This window comes from Capsicum annuum, chromosome 12, assembly GCF_002878395.1.
Source record: "Capsicum annuum cultivar UCD-10X-F1 chromosome 12, UCD10Xv1.1, whole genome shotgun sequence".
NCBI classification, from domain to species: domain Eukaryota; kingdom Viridiplantae; phylum Streptophyta; class Magnoliopsida; order Solanales; family Solanaceae; genus Capsicum; species Capsicum annuum.
Genome location: NC_061122.1, coordinates 130,024,505 through 130,043,612, shown reverse-complemented (window position 1 = coordinate 130,043,612; position 19,108 = coordinate 130,024,505).

Sequence of the window (19,108 nt, the reverse complement as noted above, 5' to 3'; positions counted from 1 at the left end):
GAAACTTAGCGTATGATGCTTCTAAAATACTTTAATCATGTGTTTGGATGGATTGGGGATTGGGAAAAGTCCAAAATACTCTCTTTTAACTCCTAAACGAAACTAGAAAAATACACTAGGGTCCCAATTTTTGGCATTGGCGCGACGCACCACTATCTTACCAAGCCACAGGAAAAATTCTAACTGGGAAAATGCTTGGTGGTGAGATACGGATGTATCGAGTTGTCACCATGGATGGGACCTAGAAACCTGGCGCGACGCGCCACTATTGCGGACCTTCACTTGAATTGGATAATTGGGGATTTAGCTCTCTCCGCGATGCACCACGATCGCAAAGGGCCATTGGATATTGATAAATGAGAATTTTCTTATCTCCGCGATGCGCTAAGGGTCCAAGTGACACACTGCCAACCTAATAATACCATAACTCCTTCACCGAGTGTCGAAATTGGTCAAATTTGGTATGAATGGAAAGCTTAATCAATTTCTCACACTAGGAAAAGTCTAAATCTGGGAAATTTCACAAGAAATAATTACCATCCATTTTGGAATCTACTCTTTAACATTCTTGAGACAAATTTTAGCTATAAAAGGTATGGGGTATAACAATGATTCCCCATTTCCCCCTCTCTTTAACCTCGTAAAATCATGTAGTAATGCTAAAAAAATAATGGAAAATAGAGTTTAGAAAAGGGGATTTAACATCCACCAGATATCGCAAAAGCATCTACTTGTCCGCTTAAGTAGATATAGCTTAAGCGGCATAAGTACGCTACAATAGTCCTGCAAAGGGTTGTGGGTACCGCTATACTGGTTGTCTGGCCGCTTAAGGGGCCCTTACTGCTAAAGAGGATCGTAACCAAATGGATAAGGCCACTAAAATGGATTATATAAGATAAATCTTTGGCCTCTAAAGCATCTCTATGAATGATTTTGTTGTCATACTAGATATCAGGTACCAGATTTTGCTAAGTCTAAAAATAGACCACGATCGGGTGCTCGAAATTTATTCGAAACCCCATGCACATAAATGAACTATGCTACCATACAAAATATGACATTATGGACACAATGGAACTATCAAAACTTTTATCTGAGATCATTTTGACTAAATATGGGGCCCATACCTATAGTTTCACTTTTCATATAATATACCCAATAGTTTAAAATGAGTCCAGTTGCTTTGGAACCTAAACCAGGATCCCTAGCCTTAAATCAACATACTGGAGCTGATGACGCTACTGGAATTCTCATTTGTGATCATCTACTAGGAGTTTTGGTCCGAGATAAATTCTTTAATAGTGAAAGTTTTAATATATAAAAATGAGCCTAAAATACAAAGGAACTATTTGATAACTAACCCGAAGATTTTGAAAAGTCATAAATGACTTGTACAAACTATGTGAAGTCTCAAAATATCTAAAATACGTCTAAATTGCAAAAAAACACCTATAGGGTCATTACATCCTCAAATCCTTGTTGTTAATCCCTTTTCATATTTTTTACCTCTTTGGTGTATCAAGTAAAGAGTTAAGGCGAGTTATAACATATGCACTCATTAAAAATCAATCAATTTGAAGGGAAAACCAACACATGCATAAACACTATTCAAGCATCACCAATGGTTTTTCCTACTTTGTTAATTCCTCTTGGTTCCCATACTCCTAGTTATGGTTTTAGCTACTCATGCTTTGAGAATCACAATTAGATACTATAAACAAAATCATAATTATGATCTTAATATATTGGGCACATGAAATTCAAACACCTGAATTATCAAAAAAATTTAATAACCAAGAATCAATATATGAATAATCTCCCAAATCCAAGAAAAAAATAGTACTGTATGTTTCTAAGACTTAAGATTCAGTAATAATGCATAAAGAATAAAAGAAAACCTAGAAAAGGTATTTATAGACATAAACAAAATCTATTCTAAACATAATTAAATTACAACCTCAGTAATGAGTATAAATCATAGGGTGACTCATAGGGTGTTGTCATGTCTCGTTCTTTGCTCTTCTTTATCCTATTATTGTGGATCAATATTAGTAACTTAGTAACCTTAAAAGTTGTCTAGTATATCGTTACCCATAGGACTTGATTTTTTACATTATCAATACTTTTGCGTACAACTTCTAAGAATTAGTTATCATGACTCATCCTTCTTATCACAATTCATAGTTTCCTTCCATGGTGACTAACTTCAACTTTTCAACCTTTATATCATTCTTCCATGTTCAATTAGAATGAGTCAATTGGACTCATATATTGAACCTACGAGTCATTTAGTCTATCCATTGTCATTGGGACAACTTTAGATCTTTCATCTTTTCCACATTACGATCACTTAAAATGAGTCTACAAGATACCAATACTATGACTTAGTACAGTCTATTCAAAAGCATCTAATTGTATCAATACAACTTAAAGTATAACAAAGTCAATACATCTATGTTGAAGCAAAAGACTAAAAATAAAGATAGAGGGAAATAGGTGACTCAAACTCGAAAAGCTAACCCTATCTCCAGAAATTGATCACCACCTGAAGAACAATCAATGGCGGCAACTAGTACTCATAACTGCACCCAAAGGGTATAAAAGTATAGTATGAGTACCAAATGAATTGGTACTCAGTAGGAATCATTGGCTTACTAAGCTAACTCATGATATAAGAACGATAAAGTGCAAGATAACATAACTAAGTCAAGGTACAGAATCGAATCTGAGTCATCTCCATCATAATTGTACATAAATAGGGCATAAAATGAGATAATAATTACAATATAACATAAAAATCAAGCACAAACAAACACTACTAGAAAACTATAAATTACATGGTGATTTTACCTAGGGAAATATATCACAGAAAATACATGCGGATTTACCTATGAAAATATTAAATTCCTCAACATTAAAATATATTACGTGTGAACTATATATTTGCAACAAATTCCGCAGGTAAATTTGGCGCCATATTGCGCAAATTTCGTACTTGCAACATTACTTGGGGAAATGTATCACCGGGTATTTTATCTCTAGGTAAATCCGCAGGTATATGGACAAATATAAATATTTTTTAAATACATAAAAAAATCTTTAAGTAATTTATCCTACGGATTTACATAGAAATATTTTGGTAAAAATTTATGTAATGGATTTTATTACCTAGGAAATTATTTGGGGATTTTGTCCTGCAAATTTTGCTGGGGATTTATTCTTGGGGATTTACTTGTGAAATTATTACTTGTGATATTATCTGGGGAAATGTATCAGCAAGTATTTTATCTCTAGGTAAATCCGCAGGTATATGGACAAATATATATATTTTAAAAATCTATAGAAAAATCTCTAGATAATTTATCCTACGGATTTACGTAGAAATATTTTGGTGGAAATTTATGTAATGGATTTTATTACCTTAGAAATTATTTGGGGATGTTGTGCTGTGAATTTTGCTGAGAATTTATTCTTGGGATTTACCTGCAAAATTATTACTTGCGACATTACCTGGGGAAATGTATCAGCGGGTATTTTATTTCTAGGTAAATCCGTTGGTATATGGACAAATATATATATTTTTTAAATCCATGAAAAAATTCTCAGGTAATTTATCCTATGAATTTATGTAGAGATATTTTGGTGAAAATTTATGTAATGGATTTTAAAAACTGGGAAATTATTTGGGGATTTTATACTGCAAATTTTGCTGGGGATTTATTTTGGGGATTTACCTGTGAAATTATTACTTGCGAAATTATTGGGGGATTATGTTGCTACAAATTTAGCTGGAATTATTTCTTGGGGATTTACCTATGAAATTATTACTTGGAAAATCATTTGGGGATTGTGTTGCTACAAATTTAGCTAAAACTATTTATTGGGGATTATGTAGGATTTTTGTGACTTGAAAAATTTAAATACAAAAAGTATAAACTTAAAGAATAAAAAATATAAAATAAAAAGAAATTAGACATTAAATTTGTGGACACATATAATCAAGCAACAGATGCTCAAGAAATTAAAATTAGTTTGTTGACATAGATGGTTTCATAGATGTATTCGAGCCGAATGAACCTTAGCTTGACTCGTTATATTATCACCAAAAAATTAAAGAGGTGAAATTTCATTGGCCTAACATAGGGTGAAGAATGACTCAGGGCTCAAATAGAGTGTGTTTTTCTATTGGTTAATTTAAATTTAATTTTAAGGCATCATACTATGCACGATAATACAATATTATATATAATGTACATTTAGGAGTCGTTTGGTGTGAGATATAAGGTATAATAATCACAAAATAAAATAAAAAATTTATTTATTTTACATTTAGTTGAAAGTATTAGGAAGTTTCAGAAACATATATATGACGAGATTAGGGGTGGACATTCTGTTTGTTCGATTTTTTTGTTTAATATTGGTTCATTTTTTTATTTTCAAATTGACGAAAATGACAACCGTAATCAAACCAAAATAAATTTGATTTGATTCAATTTCTATAAATTTGATTCAGTTATTTAAAATTTTTATTTCGATTTTGAAGATTAAAGTAGTGAGTCTTTCTTTGTCATGACCGGACATTTAAAATTTGTGACTTTCTTTTAGAAAAAAAATAATTTTTTACAAATATATTTTTCATTTTCAAATATAATAAATCAACATGGATGAAATGAAATGAAATAACGGGAAAATATTATTTATGTTAGATATATAAAATAAAAAAATATATAAATATAAAATTTATATATATAATAAAATATATATATTATTGTTATCGTTGATTATGAAGTAATACATTATGTGTCGTATTTTTAGTTACACAATTATTCATAACTAATATAAGAATAATTATATTATTTATTTTACTATTATTGTTATTATTATTGTATTAATTCGCAACCTTAATCAATTTATTTATTTCTAGTCTGATTTTGCCAATTTGTAATAATTTTAGCCTAATTTTATCCAATTTATTACAATCCTAACCCAAATTATTTCCAATTGAACTCAATTTCAAATTTCATTCAATTTTTTAAACCAAATTTTTAATCTTTAGATCTCAGCCGTTGATCAACATTTATTTAGTATTATTATATTTATTTTAAATATTTATTTTATACAGTTACTATATTTATTAAATATCAACCTAATTCAATTTAACTTTCTTAATTTATTTAAATTCAAGACATTTTATACTCAATTTGTGTAAATTGAGTTAAGTTTGATTCAATCGAAATACTCAATTCAATTTTTTTAACCCAATATTTAATCTCAATTTGACTCATCTCCCCAATTCTAATCTCAATCGTTCATTATATTTGATCAACGATCAATATTAAAAAATAATTCACTAATATTTTTCTTATAATTGGAAAACCTTAAACTATTTTTCTTGAACCGATGGTCTATTGGAAACAACCTATCTACCGTAGCTGTAAAGTCAGCGTACACTGTACCTTCCACCGACCCCAATTTATGGGAATAAATCGAGTTAGTTGTGTTGACACCTAATTTTGACCTCTTGATACTCCTCTTAGGCTGTTATTTTAGCTAAATTATTAATTTTAAATATTGATATATTCTACACATTATTTTGATATCAAATAATTATTAACGTGTCACATTTGTGATTTTAAAATATATGATTTATTTTTATGATTATTATTACATCTTTCCTACATTTATTAAATCGCAACCTAAGTCAATTCAATTTGCCCGACTTTTGTAATGTCTAACCTAATTCTTATTTAATTAATATCAATTTTAGTCAGAATTAATAGTAATTCGAGTTGAATAAACCTTAGCTTGACTCAGTTTTAAAAATACTTGTAAAGATCACACGAGCTAATCCAGAAGCTAAATATGATATCAAAGATGTATTTGAGCTAATCATCAATCTTAGCTTAATTCGTTATTGAGATCGAGAAATTAGTGACGGATAAGTAATTCAAGATTAACTAGCACCTCTACCTTAATGCACGTAAAATAATCTTGCATTTAATCTCAAAACTATTAATATAAGGCAAACAACTCCCTAGAGATAAATTACTACTATTAATAAGTGTGAAAAAGCTGGCAACACTTTGCCGACATGCGTACTTCTTCACCTGCTTCAACTACTCTGTGATTTTACTATATTACCCCCTAATTAATTATTATAAGTCATTTACATTTAAAAAAAATTAATAATATTTAATTAAAAATAAAATAGACATTTACAACATGTCTGTTTCAGCTACTGTTGACACCTAATTTTGACCTCCCGATGCTCTCTTAGGCTGCAATTTTATCAAAGTTATTTAATTTCAAACATTAGTATTTTTATAGATTATTCTCGTAGTGTATAAATAACGACGTGTCACATTAATGATTTAAATATTTACAACTTATTTTTATTATTTTTTATTAACATTTTTTATAATTTATTAATTCAAATATAATATTTTACATAATTTTCTTACTTAAATTATCTTTTGTAAATATGCGCACTCACAATTTACAAATACATTGTCTAGTTTTCATTATTATTGTAATTACTACTATTGTTTTTAAAATTTGTAACTAATTTATTTTAAATTATTAAAGACAGTTTTATAAAATATTTTTTTATGTAATCTTAATTTTACATGCATTGTCTATTTTTAATGGCGAAACGTTATTATATTTATTAAATAGCAGCCTAACTTTAAATAATTTTCCTAATTTATTTAAATTCTAGCCATTTTGTACTCAATTAATGTTAATTTTAACAAAATTAACATTAATTTTATTTTCTGACCCCTTTTTAAATAATTTTAATCTTATCCGTTGATAAAAAATGATCGAAAGACTAAGATCCGCTCATCCTTACTTTCCTTTATACATCAATGAAACCCTAATATCTCATTCTCAACAAAAATAGTTGCTTCTCTATGCTCTTTCCCCATCTTCTCCCTCTTTCTTTCTCTAAGCATAGACGCCGACGGATATAATTACTAGTCGATCGACAACCTCAGCACCACCAGTGTCGCTTCATCGTCGTCAAAACCCTCCTTATCAAACTGTCCCAATACCTCGATCGATGAGATGCCGAACAACGCCGCCCCATTCCTTCATTTTCTTTTTCTGATCCCTCTCTTCTACAGAACTACAAGCTCTACACCACCACCGGCAACCTACCGCCAGTGGACAACAAATACTATAATACTCTTCTCCCTCTATCCACCGTCTAAATGGAGATAACAAATATTATACCACTCAGCTTTTGGGTTCGTGTACTAGATAATAACATTTAAGAAGACTGCAGAATTACTGGTATTTATCCTTCAGAAGATGGGTTTATGAAAATTTGATCAGTGTCAATAATCTTGTTGACCTTCGAATTAGCTGACAAGTCCTTGACTCCTTGAACCCTCTTCTGGCTCTGGTGAAATTTACTGATGTAGAAACTGCTACTTCAGCAAAGGATGCCCTGGATGGAAGAAGCATTCCTAGGTGATTTTGGATTTATATTTCAGCTGTTTATGAATTGTTTTTGTAGTTGTACTACACACACATAAGGTGGACATCTTTGAGGAGCATTTTAAGAATATTTTACTAAAGGGATGAACATGCTCCATAGCTTAGCAGTTTCATATACAGTTTCAATTGACTTTTGAGTCACCTTTTTCTTGTGGTCATGTCCATTTCCGCCACGTGGTTAATGAGCCTATCAAATTATGCTTTTTAAATGCTTCTACAGAATATGTTTATTACTACGAGTCTAGGACGGTAAGCTTATTTTCTTATTTGCTTACTTGAAATTTAATTTGTATTTAAGTTAGTAATATGGTTGACTGGTAGGACTATGAAGTGCATTATTATTCATTACTGTCAAGTTATATTAAGTACTCCATTTCAATTTGTTTTTCTTGTTTATCTTAAAACAAAGTTTAACAAAGTGAAGAACATTTTGAAAGATTGTGATCTTAAGTTAAAACTGTATATAATGATCCAGTGTAGCATTTTGAAATGTGTACCAGTGACTTCAAAATAATCAAATGTCATCACTTGAGAAGTAGATTAGTTACTTGAATATGGTTTAGTGTAGTTACATGAAAGGTGACCTTAAAAAGGGTTAAGTATAATGACTTGAAATGTGAATTAGTTATTTGAAAATGATTAAGTGTAGTGAGTGGAAATGCATACTAGTGACTTGAAAATGGTTAAATGTAGCGACTTGAAGCATGAATTAGTTACTTGAAAATAGTCAAGTTTAGTCACTTGAAATGTGTACTAGTGAGTTGAAAATGGTTAAGTGTAGTGACTTGAAAATGTTTAAGTATAGTGACTTGAAATGTCAATTAGCTATTTGAAATTGGCTTGAGTGTAGTGACTTGACATATGTACTAGTGACTTGAAAATAATTAAGTGTAGTTTCTTGAAATTGTGAAATTGTGACTTGAAAATGATTAAATGTAGTTATTTGAAATTGTGAACTTGTGACTTGAAAATGGTTAAGTGTATTCAATTGATATGTGTACTAATAACTTAAAAATAATAAAGTATAGTTACTTGAAATGTTTAGTGTCTTGAAATGTGTACTAGTGACTTGAAAATAATTAAGTGTAGTGACTCGAAATGTATACTAGTTACTTTAAGTGTAGTAACTTGAAATGTGTACTAGTGACTTGAAAATAATTAATTGTAGTGACTTGAAATGTATACTAGTGACTTTAATTGTAGTAACTTGAAATGTGTACTAGTGACTTGAAAATAGTTAAGTGCAGTTACTTGAAAATGGTTAAGTATAGTGACCTGAAAAGTGTACTAGTGACTTGAAAATTGTTAAGTGTAGTTACTTGAAAGTGGTTAAGTATAGTGACTTGAAATGAATGATTAAGTGTAGTGACTTGAAAATGGTTAAGTATAGTTATTTGAAATGTATAGTAGTTACTTGAAAATGCTTAAGTATTGTGACTTGAAATGTGAATCAATTATTTGAAAATGGTTAAGTGTGGTGATTTGAAATGTGTACTAGTGACTTGAAAATGATTAAGTGTATGGTTTGCAACGTGAATTAGTTATTTAAAAATAGTTAAGTGTTCTGACTTGAAATGTCTGCTAGTGTGTTGAAAATGGTTAAGTGTAGTTAACTTGAAAATTTTCAAGTATAATGACTTGAAATGTCAATTAATTACCTATTTGAAAATTATTTAGTGACTTGAAAATGATTAAGTGTAGTTATCTGAAATTGTGAACTTGTGACTTGAAAATGGTTAAGTGTATTCAATTGAAATGTGTACTAATAACTAAAAAATAATAAAGTATAGTTACTTGAAATGTTTGTTGTCTTGAAATGTGTACTAGTGACTTGAAAATAATTAAGTGTTGTGACTTGGAATGTATACTAGTGACTTTAAGTGTAGTAACTTGAAATGTGTACCAGTGTCTTGAAAATAGTCAAGAGCATTTACTTGAAAATGGTTAAATATAGTGACTTGAAAGTGTACTAGTGACTTGAAAATTGTTAAGTGTATTTAGTTGAAAGTGGTTAAGTATAGTGACTTGAAATGAATAATTAAGTGTAGTGACTTGAAAATGGTTAAGTATAGTTATTTGAAATATGTAGTAGTTACTTGAAAATGCTTAAGTATAGTCACTTGAAATGTGAATTAATTATTTGAAAATGGTTAAGTGTAGTGATTTGAAATGTGTACTAGTGACTTGAAAATGATTAAGTGTAGTGCTTTGCAGCGTGAATTAGTTATTTTAAAATAGTTAAGCATTGTGACTTGAAATGTTTGCTACTGAGTTGAAAATGGTTAAGTGTAGTTAATTTGAAAATTTTCAAGTATAATGACTTGAAATGTCAATTAATTACCTATTTGAAAATTATTAAGTATAGTGACTTGAAAATGATTTAAGTGTAGTTATTTGAAATTGTGAACTTGTGACTTGAAAATGGTTAAGTGTAGTTTTTTGAATTTGTGAACTTGTGACTTGAAAATGATTAAGTTTGTTAACTTGAAATGTGTACTAGTAACTTCAAAATAATAAAGTATAGTTACTTGAAAATTATTAAGTATAGTGACTTGAAATGTGAATTAGTTAATTGAAAATAGTTAAGTGTAGAGATTTGAAATGTATACTAGTGATTTGAAAATGTTTTAACTGTAGTGACTTGGAATGTGAATTAGTTATTTGAAAATGGTTGTGTAGTGACATGAAGTGTGTACTAGTGACTTGAAAATGGTCAAGTGTAGTTACTTAAAATGTGAATTAGGTACTTGAAAATGGTTAAGTGTAGTAACATAAAATTATAATATCAACCCCACTCTTCCATTTCATGTTCAATTAATGTAAGAGAATAACATGATTTTTATTGAAATAGATCCTTCTCTTGCTTTACTACATTATTTCCAATACTCTTTTTGTATTTTCCTTTTTCCTATTGCAACTCTAATCTTGTCATTTGCCTTTTATGTATTCTATTGTAGCATCAAGCAATTTAGTACAAGAGGCCTCTTGTGGTGGAGAGGTCTTGCTTAATTGTTGGAAGTTAAAGGATTTGTTAAAGGAATTTAGCTGCTCATGACATAATAATCAAAGAAACTAGATGAATTCATGCTTTGAAAGGTGAACTTACCAAAAGATGAATAGAAATTAGAGATTCTAAGATTAAATCACCAAAGAAAATCTCAAAATAATAATGATAGTCTTTTCAAAGTAATTGCTTTCTCAAGCCAAATGAAGAGGGAGAAAAACATCGAAGTATCGTGTCTCAAAACTCAAGGTTCGGAACTCTTAAGAAAATCCTAAACAAGGCTTTAAATAGTTCACCCTAATTATGGAAACAAAATAATAAAATTCAAAAATTCCTCGGATTAGGTGACGCCATTTGTGATAGCCTATCAGGAGGCTGACGACTTATCACAAATTTCGTTAGCTTCCTTTATGCTTTTGGTACTTGCTACCTAATGCTGAAGACAAATGGTGATGCCCTATCAGCTCCTTCATGACCTATCTCAAATATCGTCAAGGATTTTTCTTAGCTCTGAAGTTCTGCCTTAGGCTGACGACAATGTTAATGGCTTATCAGCTCCTTGACGTCCTATCACAAAATGTCATCATAACTTTCAACTTAGGCCAATTCTCTGTCTACTATGATGACGAAGCTGATAGCTTATCACAGGGCTGACGACTTATCACAAATGTCGTCTGCCACACTTCACCTTTATTTACTTTAGATTTTAGCTCATTTGCTTCCATTCTTATTGGTTCTCTAGCATCTTAGCTTCTACTGCAAAATCAAACATAAAGCAATCAAAAATGACAAAAGTTGCTTAAGACTTCATAATTATTCCTAGTTAAAAGCCTCAAATGTGTTAGCATTAGCTCACACATCAACACCCTCAACTTAAAACAATTGCTTGTCCTCAAGCAACTCAGCACAACTAAGAGAATACAAAGCACATTTGGCAGTCAATCATCCATATCATCTCAAAACACTTTCACCGTCTCCAAAGTCAGTCAATTCAAGTACAATGATGAACACCAATGCAACACACAGGAATACAGATATGGTATCAATTCAGCTATAACAACCATGAAAAAACAAGTATTGCACTACCCGAACAAGTTAGTAACTAGCAATGTAACCAGTGTGCCCTCACATCAAAACACTCCCCCTCATCTCATATCAGGAATTATATGTGTAACTATGGGGACAATCAAAATACTCAATCTCAGAACGAAGTTCCAATCAGTGTATGCCATGTACCAGAGGCTTGCCCTTATTTTCATTACCCAGATCTTTTGATAGGTTAACTAGGATCACTATAGGACTTCTCTTAGGCTTGTAATGCAGGATAGGGGATGGTATAATACTCGATGGTATTTAAAGTAACTAAGCCTCATTAACACTACACTAGCTTTTTAGGGTTTCAGTCATTAGCCTTTTTCGCTCTTCTCTTTTCTTGATCACAATTATTTAGGGTGGGCGCAGTCTTTTCTCAATTACTTATTCTTTTTCACAATTTTTTATTTTCTTTCTCTTTTTCTCTATACCCAGCTTTTTATTCTTTTTTTATGCTACCTTTCTTCATACTCATTCTATATCACGCACCCCTATGATAGCCACCCTCAACTTAGGCCATTTGTCTAAGTCAAGGTGCACAGTGTCCAAGGAGCACCAGAGCTAAAATAGGTTTAGTATGATCTAAATAAGAAGGTGATAGGTGTCATACAAAGAAATAAGCTAATTACGCTTAAAACAAGGATCAAGGGATATGATACACATAGGGAAGGTCATTTAGGCTAACGTGAGCTAATATTAAAACAACCTATGATCCTTTCCTAACCCCTATCCTTCAACCTAGGTAAGACTAACCGGGAAAGTTCTGGCTTCAGCATACAGAGAAAACTGAGTAACATCTCTCACACACACACTGGGCGCACAGGTATATCGCACTCGACTGCTTATTCAGTTCGTGCAGCTGTTTAGCAATAATTATTATTTTACTAGAACTAATTCCAAACAAAGATTCACGGTGGTCACACTTAAATGCAAATCACTTAGTCTAAAGTAGTAGACCACTTGAAGAGGTGTACAAAAATCAAAAAAACAATTCAACTGCCTCAAGTACAAGTATTTCTCCCAGTTGACTACAAAATTTTACAAAAACAAATTTACCCTACACCCTCAACTTAAAATCAAAGAAAATCTAAACTAAGGGTTAGAGTATACCTGGAATAGATCAATCCCGGGGGTAATGGGTTGCATCCCATGCAGTGCTTGATTTAATGTTGTGGTGTGACTCAGGTATCTTTATTACTTCAGACTTTATTAAGACAGATAGTAGTGACACTTTTCATTGATTCTTTTGGACCAATATAAAGTTTGACTCGTTTCCCATTTACCTTAAAGGTACTGCCATCTTCATTTTCAAGTTCCACCACTCCAGATAAGTAGACTTGACTAACCCTAAAAGGGCCTAACCACTTATATTTAAGCTTACCCGAGAACAGTTTGAATCTGGAATTGAACGGGAGCACCAAGTCACCCTTTTGGAAGTCTCATTTCTCTATCCTCCAATCATGGTTTCATATTTTCTTTATATAGGTATGGTCATTCATATGACTTGAGATAGAATTCATCCATCTTATTTAGCTGTGCCAGTCTCAGCTCTGCTGCCTCCTTCTAAGTCAAATTCAGCCTTTTGAGTGCCCATAAAGCTTTGTGCTCCAACTCTATTGGTAAGTGGCAAGATTTTCCATAGACCATCTAAAATGGTGACATACCAATGAGTGTCTTGAAAGAAGCCTGATATGCCCACAAGGCATCATCGAGCTTTTGAGATTAGTCTTTCCAACTAGCATTCACCATTTTGGCTAGGATGGCTTTAATCTCTTAATTTGACAGCTCTACTTGCCCACTAGTTTATGGGTGATATAGAGTGGCTACTCTATGCTGTTTCACCACATATTTTTCTAACGTCGCTCGAAACACTTTGTTGCAAAAATAAGATCCTTCATCGCTTATAATAGTATGTGGTACTCCAAAGCTAGAGAAAATGATCTTTTTGAGAAAAACAACAAACCTCTTTCCTTTATTATCGGACAAGACAACAGATTTAAACCATTTTGAGACATAGTCAACAGCAACTAAAATATACGTTATCCCGTACGAGCTTACAAAAGGTCCCATGAAATCGATGCCCTAGACATTAAACAATTCCACTTCAAGCATCTTAGTCAAAGGCATCTCATGTCTTTTAGAGATTGACCCCTGCCTCTGACATTGGTTGTATTTCAGTATAAACTTGTAGGTATCCTTGAATAATGTTGGCTAATAGTATCCACTCTGCAATACCTTTTTATTCATTCGGTCACCTGTATGGTGGCATCCAAATTGGGAAGCATGACATTCCTGCAATATGAATAATACATCCATCTTTGTCATACATCTCCTAATAATGTTGTCAGCACATCGCCAAAGAAGACACGGCTCATCCCAGAAGTAATGTGTCATATCATGTAGGAATTTCTTCCTTTGATAGAAAGATAGATTTTTTGGAATGACTTCACTCACAACATAATTTGCAAAATTGGCGTACCAAGGCAATTTCTCCACCGCAACAGCTAATATCTCCTCATCAGGAAATGCATCATTTATCTTCATTTCATTACTACTTATTTTCTCACCTTCCATTCTAGACAGATGATCTGCAACCTGATTTTTACAACCTTTTCTATCCTTGACTTCAAAGTTAAATTCTTATAGCAGCAACACCCATCTAATCAGCCTTGGTTTTGTATCCTTCTTAGCCATCATATACCTTAAGTCTGCATAGTTAGTGTAGACCACCACCTTGGTCCCAAGCAGATAAGCCCTGAATTTCTCTAAAGAATACACTATAATCAGAAGCTCTTGCTCAGTAACGGTGTAGTTCTTTTGTGCTCCATTCAGTGCTTTGCTAGCATAATATATTGGATGAAATAGTTTTTCCTTCTTTGTCCCAATATAGCTCCAAGGGCAACACCGCTTGCATCACATATGATCTTAAATGGTTTTGACCAGTCTTGTGCAATAATAATAGGGGCCTCAACCAGCTTTTTTTTAAGGCATTCAAATACCTTCAAGCAATTATCATTAAAGGAAAATTTCACTTCTTTCTCCAAAAGTTTGCAAAATGTATTTGCAACCTTCGAGAAGTCTTTTATAAACCTCCGATAAAATCCAACATGTCCAACAAAACTTTGCACTCCCTTCACTGAAATGGGAGGTGGTAGTTTCTTAATAACTTCCACCTTGGATCGATCAACTTCTATCCCTTTAGCTAAAATTTTGTGGCTGAGAACGATGCCCTTCTTTACCATAAAATGTCATTTTTCCTAGTTAAGCACCAAATTGAATTCAATACATCGTTGTAAGGCTATGCTCAGGGTTTCCAAGCATACCTCAAATGAATCTCCCACCATAGAGAAATCATCCATGAATACCTCTATGGTGTCCTCTACCATATCTGAGAAGATAGACATCATGCACCATTGAAAAGTAGTGGGGGAATTGTATAGTCCAAAGGACATTCTCTTAAATGCAAAGGTGTCATATGGACATGTCAATGTCGGCTTCTCCTGATTTTCAGGAGCAATACAAATTTGGTTGTATCCGGAATATCCGTCCAAGAAGCAATACCATCCCCTTCCAGACAATCCATCAAGAATTTGGTCTATAAAGGGCATCGGGAAGTGGTCTTTCAGAGTCCATGAATTCAAATTGTGATAGTCCACATAAACTTTTCACCCAGTCATAGGCCTGAGTGGAATCAACTCATTCCTTTCATTTGCAACCATAGTCATGCCCGCTTTTTTGGGCACGCATTGAGCTAGGCTTACCCATTTGCTGTCAGAAATTAGGTAAACCACTCATGCATCCAACCACTTAATAATATCCTTATTAACCACATCTTGCATTGGTAGGTTAAGGCGACACTAATGCTTCATGGTTGGAATACAATTATCTTTATGTTGTATTTTATGCGTGCAGATGCCAAGAAAAATGCCAATAATATTTGTGATGGTCCATCCTATAACTCTCTTGTGCCTCTAAAGTACTAAAATAAGTGTGTTTACCTGTAGGTCACCCAGATCAGCAAAAATAATAATAGGTAGCATGTTTTTGTCGCCTAAAACCACCTACCATAAATACCTAGGCAGTTTTTTCAATTCAAACATCGGTGGCTCCTCAATGGATAGCTTGGCTGGTAGGATTGGTCAATTAGCCAGGTCAAGGTCTATCTTTTTAGGAGCATAAGGATATGAACCCATGACTGATAGGGCACAAATAGTTTCTTCATACTTCTCAATGCCTTCACGATCAAAGTTCATTAGAACTGCAGCTAAAGGCTCGGCAACAAGTTGCTCCTCTCTTCACACCTTTTGTTTGTCCTTATAATACACATCAACTACTAAGAACACACTCATTTTTTCCTGCTAATTCATTGATTTACACACATCAAACTGTACCACTTTATTATTCATCCTGAATAAGAGCTCATTCGCTCTCAAATCAATCAATACACTTCTGGTTGTGAGGAAAGGTCGACCCAAGATTATGGGCACCTCGAAGTCCACCTTGTAATCTAGAATGACAAAATTTGTAGGGAATGTGAAACTGGACACCTTTGCCAACACATCATATAGAATGCCAATAGGTCATTTTACTGACGTATCCGCCATCATGAGTCGCATGTTAGTTGGTGTGGGATTTTCCAAACCCAACTTTCTATATACAGCCAGTGGCATCAAATTAATGCTTGCTCCTAGATCACATAATGCCTTGGCGAATTTCATAGTCCCAATTGTACAGGGAATAGTGAATGCGCCTGGGTCTGGCTTCTTCCACACCAAGGTTCTTGTAGAAATAGCGCTACAATGATGGAGATTATCCTCCAATTCGTATCTCACTTCTTTTTTCTTAGTCACAAGGTCCTTCATGAATTTAGCATATCCTGGCATTGGTTCGAGTGCCTCCACCAATGGCAAATTTATTGTCAATTGCTTGAGCATTGCCAAGAATTGGCTGAATTTTGCATCATTAATTTTACTTTTTAATCATTGAGGAAAGGGAGATGGTGGTCTTGGGATAGTTTTCAACACTACCTTCTTCTCTTTATCTTTTCCCTTTTCTTAAACATCATCAAAATTATCCAGCTTTTTAGACTCCACTGGACTACTTTCTTTCGGTTCATCATCAACTGCCTCATCAAATACAGCTTTGCCTACAGAAGGGCCAGGTAATATCTTACCACTTCTAGTGGTAATAGCTATGCATGAGCCATCATTCCACAGATTTTGGACTGTATTACTTGGTAATATTTTTCTCTTTCTTTGGTTAATGCTGCAGAGAGTTGGCTCATCTGGTGCTCCAACTATTTAATTACGATGGAGTGTGCGTGCATGAACTGACTGATGGACATTAGATCGGTCTTCATGGTGGTCACACCAAAGTTTGTAGCTTCCACTTCCTTCAAAAAATTAGCCATCATGTCCTTCATGAATATCTTTTTAGAACTTATTTAAGTATCTTCACGATTTCCAGGAGGAGCATATAGCCCGCTCCTGTCATGGTTATTCGTCTAATTTCCTTGCTCCCTATCTTTATAACCAGGCTTATCATAGTAAGTTCGACCTTGATTCCCTTGGATATTGCCATGGAAACCACCTTGATTATTAATATAGTTAGCCTCTTTATTTGCATAACCTTATTCTATCCTGAGATCCCACAGCTTTTACCTTTTTAATCTTGCCTGATAGTAAGTACTTGGTTAGTAAGTCCATTTATGTTTTAAGGTGAGCCATGTCTTGGTCACTCTCCTTTTCTCTTTTGCATTGTTCCATAGTAATACCTACAGAAGCTGTGGGGATAGCTACCACAAAGCCTCTGGTATGCCATGCCTGACTCTATTTGGTCATTCTGTCTAGCATCTCTGAAGCCTCTAGGAATGTAAGATCAATAAATGAACCACCAGTAACATTGTCTACAATTGGCTTTATAACGGAGTTAATAGCCCTGTACAAAGTCTCCATCAAATGTATGTTTGTCATGTTGTGGTTCGAACGCTGTGTCAGCTTCTTCTTGAATCATTCCTAGGTTTCATGTAAGGCTTCAGTCGGGAGCTGCCTAAAGTTGCTGATGTCTTCTCTCAATTGTAGCCTCATGGAAGGTGGAAAGAACTTTTCTAGGAAAGCTTTTTTCCACTGCCTCCAGTTAGTTATAGAATCGGGTGTCAACTTATTTAGCCACTATGTTGGCTCCCCAGACAGTGACAACGGAAATAATCACAATCACATAGCATTCTATCCCACTCGTGGGTTATCTAAAAATTTGCAGATGGTGATAAAATTCACCAGTGCAAGTTTGGGTCATCCCCAGGAAGGCTACCAAACAACCCCTTCAGATTTAGAAGTTGAATCATAGTACTCGTAATGTTGAATTTTTCCCCAGGTGCCAATGGTGGAGGAATAATTGCACCCGTTGCACCTGCTCCATCCATTCCATCATCATCATCATTGAGATTATACTAGACCGGCTGGTACTCTTGCTTTTCTCAGAACGGACGGTTCCTGTTAACATTATGCCGTACTGGTGCAACTATTTGCTCTGCATGCCTTAGGTTACTAGGATTTAGAAAATCCTTGTCTCCCAAATCTTTTTCCTCAGGATTTAGATGTCATGCTTGTGGCCTAAAATTTTTCACATTCACCTGAGTTCTAGCTAAATCTGATAATCTATCAGCCTCTTGTTGTTCTGCCATTCTTCCAATTTATTATGGTTTCGTATTAGGTGGTAATAACAGTTCTCCAAAACTTTTGGTTCTTGGAATACACTATACAGATCCTGCAAATAAACAAAAACAAAAAATAAACATAAAACTAGGAAACTTGACTAACAATTAGTTAGCGCACACAAACTTCAGTTTTCAACTGTATTCCCCAGCAATGGTGCAATTTTGATAATGCTCAAACTAACCTCTCAACAAGAATGTAAGTGATCGTTTTCAATATAAAACCCAACTAGGTTGGGGTCAAATCCCATAGGAAACATGGTGTGAATGTAAGTCGTTTATGATTTAATCAACTGATAGTTGGATATTTCTAGAAAAAGGGAGGTTTTAGTTAATAAGTAATTGTTGGTCACTTTAGTTTAAATGTTTGTAATCAAGAGTTTACGAAAAAAATGAGAATTATGTTCACTATGGGTTTTGTTACTTGACAGATGCTACTAGTAGTTCAAGATTCTCACAGTAAGTAGGACAACAAGTTATCTTTAGTGAAGTTATGCTTAAATGTCTCTTGACCTACATAAGCATTTAATTACCTAATCCTCTCAGACTTAGGTAATTTATATTCACTGCCAATATTTCACCACAGGTTAACCAACCTTGTTACATCGTTGATTATTAAATGAAACTTTAGTAATTCCAAGTCCCTGTTGATAATTCACTTACCACTACATTTGATTTCTTTCTCAAGCAAATCAAAGCAGGTGTTATCTATCATTTACAACCAACAGATAATAATTCAAACATCAGAATTATCAAGGAGTCCTACTGCCTTTCGAATCTTGAACACTCAGCACCTTATC